Genomic DNA, 12,071 nt, shown 5'->3' with positions numbered 1-12,071 from the left:
GTTTTTTTCAGTTAAGAAGCGGCCCACCAGGATAAATACGTCCTTCTTCTCCTGTCCTTCTGCAACCCAAACAATGAGCTCTGCATCCTCATCATCTTCAATCATTAACCTTTCATAAAGTTTCTCCAAACTTGGCTGGCTGGACCCCATTTTGTAGACGTCTGAATAAGTTATATTAATTATAATTCTACTGTGATTGAAATGGAATATACGAATTAAAGATTTATAAACTTGTCATGACGACAAGACGGACTCTAAGAACCCAGAGAAAAAGTTATCTAAGACCCATGCAATATGTTAATTTATTTCTTTCCAGGACCATCTGTTAATGAATGTACAATATACTGTATGATGATGAGGGATCAACCTGACAACTTGAAGCCTAGTTGTTTCTTTTTAATCTAAAGCCGTTTGTTTTAGGATGTGAGTGTGTTAACTAATAAAAGAAATTATAATTTTTTATAAAAATAAATCAAACTTGCATTTAAAAAAAATTGGCGAAAAAACAATTCTTTTAAAATATTAACTTACACATAATTGTTATTACATTTAGAAAATAAAATTACTTTTTTTGGTGCACTAGTTTATTTTTTAAAAGTAATGTTAGAGACAAAAAAAATATTATAAAATTACATGACATAGGTGATGTGATAATATAATATAATATAATTGTTATTAGTGTTAATGCAGAAGCTACATTTATATTTGGCTAATAAAACTCTTACAAGTCCCTACAAACAAATTTTGTATCCTCGTATCATCATGTTTAAACTATTAGATTTGAAATGGTTTTACCAAGCCAATAAACACAACTATCGAAATATGTCATTTTAATACATTTACTCTCTCTATCCATAAATCTTATCATTTTAAGAGCAAAGGTCTTTTATTTCATAATTTTAGAGAAAATAAAGTTTAGAAATTCCAATTTTTTTCTTAAATAATGACGTGTCATGTATAAATAGTAATAGTATTTAATAATAATATGAGATCAAGTGTATGTAAATATAAATCACAAATCAAAATTTGACATTTATCATGCTATATCATTTGAATAAAATTTCGAAAAGAAATTGGGGAATCTAACATTGCTCTTATTCAAAATATCATAAATTAGAAATATGACCCTTATTACTATGGTTAAATACTCATTACGTCCATTTGACTCAAGTATATCACTGACTATAAAACGGGCTTGTTATAATCACTGATTACCTAAATTAATCAATCCGTCAGAGTCAAAACTGTAAGTAGTCAGATTTAACATTAATTGTTAACGGAGCCGTTAGTTGCCGACATGTAACCAGTTGGCACTGAGTAGACATGCCATGTAGACATAGATAGACTTAATAGAAAAAATGAAATCAGATGAAAAAATTGAGACATTTGGTTAAGCGGGAAGGGGAAGAGGCGAGTAGGGGAAAATGTTAGGTAATGAATCACACACAGAGGGTGAATGTGTTTTTGTATTTTTATACTTTTCTTGAAGTGTTTATGGTTATGAACAAAGTAAATTAAATCTTGCAGTGATATGTGTTAATACTGAAATTAAATAAGCAATAACAGTGAACACAAATTTTTTAAAACTCACTTAATTTTATATTAAAATTAAGAATGTTTTGCTACAAAATTTCTAGACTCTTTATTGATAAAGAGCTTAGCTTCTTCCTTGAGAGAAATACGAGATTTTTCTGATCTAAATTGTTACATCTAACAAAGGATCAATGTTAACTTTATATGATAGTTAACTACTGGTTTACACAGTGTATAATAAGAGATACAATTCACTTTAGTAAACTGTCACTAATCATTCTATTTTAGGATAAGCATATCTTCCATTTCTGGCTTAGCATATATTTGCATATTGTGTTAATTTTGATCTTCCTTTGTCAGTTAATCTTCACCCTTGATCTTACACTTTTCAAGCTGCCTTTTGTAGACTTGTCAATCCAACTAAGTGGATTATTTGTTGATTGTTAATCTTGGATATTGAACTGGTCTACATTTTGTACTTTGAGTTTTGGCTCAAGATCTCCAGTTTTGATATATAGAGAACTTGACATCTCGATAAATATATTGGCTTATGGAGATCTCTTCACTTCATGTCTTCACTTTGGCTTGTCGATATCTCAGATTTCTCTAGTGATATTTGACTTGTCGATAACTCAGAGTTCTCTAGTAATATTTGACTTGTCGATATCTCAGAGTTCTCTAATGATATTTGACTTGTTGATAACTCAGAGTTCTCTAGCGATATTTGACTTGTCGATAACTTAGAGTTCTCTAGTGATATTTGACTTGTGGATAACTCTGAGTTCTCTAGTGCAGAAATGACTTGTCGATATCTCCAATTTTCATGTCTTCAATTTGGCTTGTTGATATCTCTGAGTTCTCTAATAGCTTTCCTGACTTCTCTATAAGTCATTTTGAAGTTCTCTAATGACTTCTCTATAATACTAAATATGTTACTTGTAGAGATCTTGACTTAGAATATTTTTCTCAAAACAGATTTATTCAACTCCAAGTTTCTTCACAATTCTTCTGAGGCATGATCTCTTTGATCTTCTTCCAGATATAATTCTTAGGCTTGATACTGTTTAAAGAAAAAGACTTCAGTCTGCTCTTTGACATTTTTATAGACTTAAATGTTATAATACAAAATGCAAATTAAGATTACAATACAACTTACTTAGGGTTGTCAATTTGACTTAGTCTTGTTATTGTACATGCATGTCTTGCACAATAATCTCCCCCAATTTGTGAGAAGATTGCTTAACACAAATTCATGTTTGTTAACAAGACTAACCCCATGTTATAATGAAAAATAAGATCAATACATAAAAATTGACAATAATTACAACTTTTATACATTAGGAGATTTATAGAATATAAATAGTTACACGCATCAGGTAAAGACTGTTTTTGCTTCTTCTTCTTCTCTAATGAGATCCTTTAAGTAGACAAGAATTTCAAGTTCTTCTATGATAGGTGTCTCACTTAGAGCTTCTACAAGTATAAGTCTGTCTTCCTTTGGGTAACCATTTAGAAAATCAATCCTAAATCTTGAAAATTTGCCAGCTTTGATGTTTAAGAATTTTCCATCTTTAGAGATTCTGCTCATTCCTTTGGCCTTGAGTTCTTCTGCTCTTTTAATGAACATTTCAATCTCTTCATTGTACTTCCTTATTCTCTCCTCAGATTCATCTTTATTCATTTCTCTTCTTTCCTCCCTTTCAATCAACCATTCAGCTAAAACTGATCTCCATACTCTTGTAGCAGTATCCTTATTCTTCAGTAAACTTATCACTCTCTTGATTTCTGTGGGAGAAAGAGAGTCCATTAAACTGCAACCAAAAAATGTGAAAGACCCATCTTCATAGTATACTCTTACTTCCTTAAGAGTTACAACCCAGACTCTACCTATTTCTTCAGCTGGTTGCTGAAAATAGTCTTCATCTGAAATGCACCAGTTTAGAGGTAGAAAATCATTCTACTTGAAACAATTCCAGATGGCCCTTTGAGTGACTTCAACTTTTTTAGTAGGCTTAGCCTTCTTAGGTTTTCTCCCAACAGACTTGAAATAAGTTTTGTGTGATGGCTTTACAGAAGGTAGGTTTGTGATTTTCTTGAGAGATGTTTGGCTTGTGGTGGTTGCTATTTTCATAATTGTGTTAGCAGTTTGCTTGTATGGGAATTTGGGCTTAGAGGTTTGAGATGGTTTGGTGATTGAGGTTGTTGGCTTTGAGGGTTGAGCTAGAGTTGTTTGGATTTTTAGGGTTTGTTATGGTTCTGAGCCATCATGCCTTTGTTTGCTTCTCCTTTCTCCTCTCCTTTTCTTGTCACCATCCTTCTTCTCATCCTCCTTTTTCTCTTCTTAACTCTTGTCCTTGCTGCCAGTTGCTTTAGAAGATTGACTTGGATTTGAGCCAAAAGGTTTTTGTTTGTCATCCTTCTGCTCATCATCATCCTCGTAATTTCTTAGATTTTATTGAGTGTTTGGCAACATGGTGTCAACATTTACATGGTGTCAGCATTTACAAGATATCTGTCCAAAATCTTTATCATCTCAACATCCTCATGCTTCTTGTTCCTTTTATACTTTAGATCAGACTGCAAAGTCATGATCAACCTCATATTTGATCTGACACAATGTTTAGGAACAAGGAGATGTCCGGCTTAATTGGTTGTAGGACATACATAGACTACTCCTTTGTTTGGATATAGATAGGTTTAGGAAAAGCTGTTATCTGTGCCTTTTTGAGCTCATGTAGAAGTTGAGTGTCTTCTGGAATAACTGGATTCACTCTGTCAATCATTACATCCAGTTCAGATGTTCTTAAAGTTTGAATATTTGTAAGAGTCACCTGTTAGGAATATGTGTATTAGTTTGATGATAAGTTCAGCAAAACACTTAAGTAGAAATCTAGTGTTTGTAGCCTCAACGGATAAGACCATCTTGGCTATCCGTTGAAGGAGTAGCCTTACTTAGCAATAAGTTTGGTATTGTAGCACATCCCACTCTCTGGTTTCAAGCTGTAATTCTTAGATGTTGTTAGGAGATAATCAGTCATGTTGACTACTAATGGATGTACAAGTAGGAGGGCTAATTGTAAATATTTCATGCCTTGTAATTTTGTATAAGTGAAGAAGTGTCAACGGATATTGAAGACCTTCAACGGATAAGAAACTAAGCTTCAACGGATGTCTCTAACGCTTCAACGGATAAGTGCTTCAACGGATAAAGCTTCAACTGCTAGAGCATCAACGGATAAAGCCATCAACGGATGAAAGCTTCAACGGATGCTCAGTCTCATAGCAGTTGATAGTGACAGTTAACAAAGCTGACAGAGGCACATGGATTGACAGAGATGTGGTAGCCTATTTCAGGAACAGCAGAAAAAGCAGCCGTTTTTAGTCTGGTTCAAAATGGAAAGTCAACAGATAATTCCATATTACACTGGATAAAAATGGAACAGAAACAAGTGGAGAACTATTATCTTATTGTACTTTATCTTTGTCTTCACTTGTAAACTTGGTGTTATATAAACCAAGTAGTAGCTAGTAATTAGATGTGAATTTTCCCTGAGCTGTTTAGAAATATCAAGAGAGAAAATCATCTAGTTTGTACTAGGAAGCAGCTGTGATTTAATTTTGAATCACAGATTTTCTGAAATAACACATCTCTGGTGGAACAACAAATCCACCAGAAAAGTTTTTAAGTTCTTTGTGTTCATTACATTTGTGTTTAAATATATATCTGTCTGCATCAGCTCCAAGCAATTTACACACATTTGATCACTCAAACACTTAGTCTTACAAATTGCTCAAAACTTGAAAAAGTTTTGAGATTTACATTCAACCCCCCTTCTGTAAATCTCATTGTTAGTCCACTGGGAATAACAATTGGTATCAGAGCAAGCTCTTAACATACAAAGAGTTTAAAGATCTATTCTGCTAACAACATGAGTAAGAAGGATATTGGTGTAAAGATTCCAATCCTGGAAAGAGATAAATATCATCACTGGAAGGTGAAGATGCATTTACATCTTCTCTCTCAAAATGAAAGCTATATCAACTGCATTGAGAATGGTCCTCACATCCCACACAAGGTGGCCACAGCTGCTACTGCTACAGTTGCTGTTGGACAGTCTATTCCCAAGCCAAAGGCAGAATGGACTGTTGAAGATATTGAAGAGGTCCACAAAGACAAGAAAGCCATGAACATTTTGTTTAATGGCCTGGATCAAGATATGTTTGACAATGTCATCAATAGCCAAACTGCTAAGGAAATTTGGGATACTGTGCAGCTTATCTGTGATGGCACTGAGCAAGTTAGAGAAAACAAAATGCAGCTTCTCATTCAACAATATGAATATTTTCATTTTGAAGAAGGAGAATCATTGAATGATACATTCAACAGATTTCAGAAACTATTGAATGGATTAAAGCTGTATGGGAGAGTGTACCAAGTCAAGGACTCCAATTTAAAATTTCTAAGGTCTCTACCAAAGGAATTGAAGCCTATGACTGTTTCTCTAAGAAATTCTCAAGATTATAAGGACTTCACACTTGAAAGGTTATATGGAATTTTGAAGACTTATGAACTTGAGATGGAGCAAGATGAGCTGTTGGAAAAGGGAAAGAGAAAAGGAGGATCAGTTGCACTTGTAGCTGACAGTGAAAAAGTTGAAGCCAGAAATGAGGAAAAGACAATGCCAAGTCTCAAAATTGGCACAAGCAAATCAGAATCAAGCAAGGGTAAAGAGCAAGTTGCTGAGGATGAAGACAATTCCAGCCAGGATGAGTCTGATGATATTGATGAACATCTGGCCTTTCTGTCTAGGAGGTTTGCAAAGATGAAGTTCAGGAAAAACACAAAGTTCACTAAGCCAAACAAAAACATGGTGGACAAATCAAAGTTCAAATGTTACAACTGTGGCATTAGTGGACACTTTGCAAGTGAGTGTAGGAAGCCAAATTCTGAGAAAAAGAAATTTGAGCAAGTTGATTACAAAAGGAAGTATTTTGATTTGCTCAAACAAAAGGAAAGAGCTTTTCTCACTCAAGATGATTGGGCAGCAGATGGGGTAAATGAAGATGATGATGTGGAATATGTCAACCTAGCCCTGATGGCTAATTCTGATGAAAATGAAACTAGTTCATCAAGCAACCAGGTAATTACTACTGATCTCTCTCAGCTTTCTAAACATGAATGCAATGAAGCCATAAATGATATGTCCAATGAATTATATCATTTGCGTGTTTCTCTTAAATCACTAGCTAAAGAAAACACTAGGATCAAAGAAAATAATGTGTTTTTAAGTGATAGGAATGTTGTGTTAGAGAGTCAGGTAATTGAGCTTGAAAAGATTAAACTTAAATGCTTGACTGTCGAGAGTGAACTAGAAGAAGCTGTTAAGAAAGTAGAAATTCTTTTTAAACAGTTAGAAAGTGAGCAAGAGGTAATCAAGGCCTGGAAAACATCTAGGGATGTTGGTGTTCAAATTGCCAAGGTTCAGGTAATTGAATCATTCTGTGAGGATGCCTGAAAGAAAAACAAAAAGAAGTTAGAATTAATTGATGGATTGTCAATGGATGTGGAATCAACGGATGATGAAAGTTATCCGTTGAAGGAAGAAAAGGAGCATCCGTTGAAGGCTCATCAATTAAAACAGGCAAGTTCTTTTAAAAATAAAAAGAATGATTCAACTCTCAAGAACTTTGTCAAAGAAGGAGCTAGCACATCCAGAGATGTCAGTAAGGTGAATATAGGACACATGACTTTAGATCAGTTGAAAGATAGGCTTAAGTTGGTTGAGGATAAGAAGGAAACTAAAAGAAAATCTAAAAGAAATGGGAAGGTAGGGATTAATAAACATAACAATTACACACCTGATAGGTATGCTCCTAGAAAAAGCTGTGTACATTGTAAAAGTGTTAATCACCTATCTGATAATTGTAAATCTGTTAAAAATGCTCCCATGCCTTCAAATCCCTCCATGCCTAACATGTCTTTGTCACTTCTGCATGCTATGCCTGTTATGTCTCACCAGAATCCCCATGCACATTTTGCAAACATGCCATACATTAACAATCCTTACTTTACTGCATTTAGTATGCCTCAAATGCCATACAATATGCCTATGTGGAATAACATGTTTGCACAACCTATGCCTTATCAAATTCAATCAAATGTGTTAAATGATTCTGTGACTAACCCTACACTTCAACCAACCACATCTGAGACCAAGGTTGACCCAAAGTTACCTAAGTCAAAAGATGCAGGAGGAATGAAGTCTAGGAAAAAGACTAATAAGGCTGGACCCAAGGAAACTTGGGTACCAAAATTAACTTGATTGATTTTGTTGTGTGCAGGGACAAAGAAGGAATCTATGGTACTTGGACAGTGGTTGTTCAAGACACATGACAGGAGATTTCACCCTGCTCACAGAATTTTAGGAGAGAGCTGGCCCTAGCATAACCTTTGGAGATGACAACAAAGGATTCACTACGGGATATGGCTTGATTTCAAAAGAAAATGTCATCATTGATGAAGTTGCATTGGTTGATGGTCTCAAACACAATTTATTGAGCATCAGTCAACTATGTGACAGAGGGAATACTGTTTCCTTCAATTCTGAAGCCTGTATTGTCACAAGTAAAAAGGACAATAAAGTGGTTCTAACTGGAGTTAGAAAAGGAAATGTGTACTTAGCTGATTTCAACTCTACAGATGCAGAATCCATTACTTGTCTTCTCAGCAAAGCAAGTCCAGTTGAAAGTTGGCTATGGCACAAGAAGCTGTCCCATTTGAATTTCAAGACAATGAATGATCTAGTCAAAAAGGACTTAGTTAGAGGAATGCCTCTAGTGGAATTCACAAGGGATGGACTGTGTGATGCTTGTCAGAAAGGAAAGCAAAAGAAAGTATCATTCAGTAAGAAGCTTGAATCTGCAATTGATGAACCACTACAACTTCTACACATGGATCTTTTTGGACTAGTCAATGTATTGTCAATTTCAAGGAAAAGATACTGCCTAGTGATTGTAGATGATTTCTCAAAGTTTTCATGGATTTATTTTCTTGGATCAAAGGATGAAGCTAGTGAAATCATCATCAATCATATCAAGCAAGTCAACAATCATCCTGATTTCAAAGTAAGGAATATTAGGAGTGACAATGGAACTGAGTTCAAGAATTCAACCATGAAGATGTTCTGTGGAGTAAATGGGATCATGCATGAGTTCTCAGCTCCAAGAACTCCACAACAAAATGGTGTGGTGGAAAGGAAGAACAGATCACTAATTGAAGCTGCAAGGACAATGCTTGAGGAGTCAAAGCTCCCAACTTATTTTTGGGCTGAGGCTGTTAACTGTGCATGTTACACTCAGAATATTTCTCTAATCAATCAAGAAAAATGCATGACTCCCTATCAATTATTCAAGAGAAGAAAACCAACTTTAAACTTTCTACATGTCTTTGGTTGCAAATGTTACATCTTAAGGAATCAATCTGATCACAAAGGAAAGTTTGATGCAAAGGCTGATGAAGGAATATTTGTTGGTTATTCTGCTGGAAAATCATATAGGGTCTACAATCTAAGAATCAACATTGTCATGGAATCTGTACATGTTGTGTTTGATGATAAAAAAGATTGATGGACTAACAGATGAGGGACATCATGAAGGGCTCAAATTTGACAATATTGAGATATATTGTGATGATAGTGAAGATGAGAATGATGAAGAAGGCATCTCAAGAAGAAACCAGAGTCTGCCTTTGGATAATGCACAAAATGCTGCATCCGTTGAAAGTCAAAATTCAGCTTCCGTTGAAAGAAGCAATGCAGCATCCGTTGAAAGACAAAGTGCATCATCCGTTGAAGTTCATAACGAAGCATCCGTTGATCACAGTCTATCAACGGATAATCACTTCACCTCATCAGTTGATAGAACTCCCAATTCCTTTCAAAGGATCAGCAACTCAGGGGGAGTTTCAACAAATCAACATTCTATCTCACATCATGACAATACTGAGGCAACCTCATCAAGGGCTAATCTACCACCTCAAAGGAAATGGACCAAGAATCACCCTTTTGAACTGATCATTGGTGATGCTACATCTAAAGTACAAACTAGAAGGGCTACTCAAGATGAATGTCTGTATAGTAGCTTTCTATCACAGGAGAAACCTAAGCGAGTGGAAGAAGCTCTTTTGGATCCAGATTGGATTTTAGCTATGCAAGAGGAGCTAAACCAATTTGAGAGGAACAAAGTGTGGAAGCTGGTACCCAAGCCAAAGAACAAGAGTTCTATTGACATAAAATGGGTATTCAGAAACAAGATAGATGAAAATGGCATTGTCATAAGGAATAAAGCCAGATTGGTCGCCAAAGGCTATTCTCAACAAGAGGGAATAGATTTTGATGAAACATTTGCTCCAGTTGCAAGACTTGAAGCCATCAGAATCTTTCTAGCCTATGCAGCTAATGCCAATTTCAAAGTCTATCAGATGGATGTCAAGAGTGCATTTCTAAATGGGGAATTGGAGGAAGAAGTTTATGTAAGCCAACCTCCAGGTTTTGAAGATCCAAATTTTCCAGACAATGTGTATTATTTGTTGAAAGCACTCTATGGACCAAAGCAAGCACCTAGAGCCTGGTATGAGACTTTATCAAAGTTCCTTCTAGATAATCACTTCACAAGAGGTACTGTTGACAAAACTCTCTTCTTTAGAAATGTTAATGGCTCTAAGATACTTGTACAAATTTATGTAGATGATATTATATTTGGATCTACAGATGATATACTTTGTAAAAAGTTTGCTAAATTAATGCAAAGTAAATATGAAATGAGCATGATGGGAGAGCTAACTTACTTTCTTGGTTTACAAGTTAAACAAGTTAGTGGTGGAATTTTTATTAGTCAAACTAAATATATTTATGATCTTTTAAAGAAGTTTGACTTAATGGATTGTTCACCTGCAAAAACTCCCATGGCCACTGCCACCAAGCTTGAATTAAACAAGGCTGAAAAGTCTGTGGATATTACAAGTTATAGAGGCATGGTTGGCTCATTTTTATATTTAACTGCCGGTAGACCTGATATTATGTTTTCTACATGTCTCTCTGCTAGATTTCAAGCTGACCCTAAAGAATCTCACTTAGTGGCTATTAAAAGAATTTTCAGATATCTCAAAGGGACTCCAAATCTAGGAATTTGGTACCCTAGAGAGTCTGGTTTTGATCTAATTGGCTACTCAGATGCAGATTATGCAGGTTGCAAATTAGACAGGAAAAGCACAACAGGCACCTGTCAATTTCTAGGAAACAAGCTTGTATCATGGTTCAGCAAGAAGCAGAATTCTGTTTCCACATCAACAGCTGAAGCTGAATACATTGCAGCTGGTAGTTGCTGTGCACAAATACTGTGGATGAGGAATCAGTTATTTGACTATGGTATAACTGTTGACAAAATTCCAATATTTTGTGACAACACAAGTGCCATTGCCATTACTGAAAATCCAGTGCAGCACTCAAGAACCAAGCACATTGATATCAAGTACCACTTCATTAGGGAACATGTGATGAAAGGTACAGTGGAACTTCATTTTGTTCCAAGTGAAAAGCAGATTGCAGACATATTTACCAAGCCACTTGATGAATCAACATTCACAAGATTAGTAAGTGAGTTAGGTATGCTTAACTATTCATAATCTATGTCATCTATGTAATCTGTCTTGTAGCCTGAAATGAATTTGCTGCAAGAACAAAGTTGGCTTTAATCAAGACTTATCCTATCAACGGATATTCCCTATCCATTGAAAGCCAAAATTGTTCTATCAACGGATATTCATTATCCGTTGAAAGACAAATACATTTCTGGTAATTTTATCCTTCAACGGATAAAATAGTGTTGTTCATCAACGGATAACTATTTAACTTATCCGTTGATGTGTCACGTTAGTGAGTCACAGCCGTTGATTCTTTTACTCAACCGTTGATACAGATATACAGTGTTGTATGTATTTGTATTTACGGTAGTTTTCAGAATTTCTACAGTTTCATTTATTCCTGAACGGCTTTCACTTACTTAAAAGTATCAATTAATTATTTTAATTTGTGTTTTAATTCAAGAAAGTATAAAAGCCCAATTGAATTCTTATTTTCACTTTACGCTTTCTTGCAATTATCATTCTCTTTCTCTCTCAATTCTCAAGTTCTTCTCTGCAACCTCTACTCACAACAATGGCACCAGTAGTTAAAATTATGTCTCAAACAGGATTTGTTTATGAAAAAAATAATTTCATAGTCTTGGTTGAAAAGAAGGAAGCCCATTCTGATTATCACAAGATGATGGACTTCATCAAGAACTGCAAATTGAGCTATGCAATGCTGGAAGCCCCAACCATCTACTGTGAAGTGATTGAGGAGATTTGGACAACTGCAGAGTTCAACTCCACAGATATGACTATTGCCTTCTCTCTCAAAGGTAAGGAATATTGCATTAATTGTGATGATTTACAATCTTGCTTTAAGTTGCCTGAGAATAATGCCATGACACCACACACT

This window comes from Apium graveolens, chromosome 6 (genome assembly GCF_009905375.1).
Source record: "Apium graveolens cultivar Ventura chromosome 6, ASM990537v1, whole genome shotgun sequence".
NCBI lineage: Eukaryota > Viridiplantae > Streptophyta > Magnoliopsida > Apiales > Apiaceae > Apium > Apium graveolens.
Note: the sequence above shows the minus strand (reverse complement) of the source record.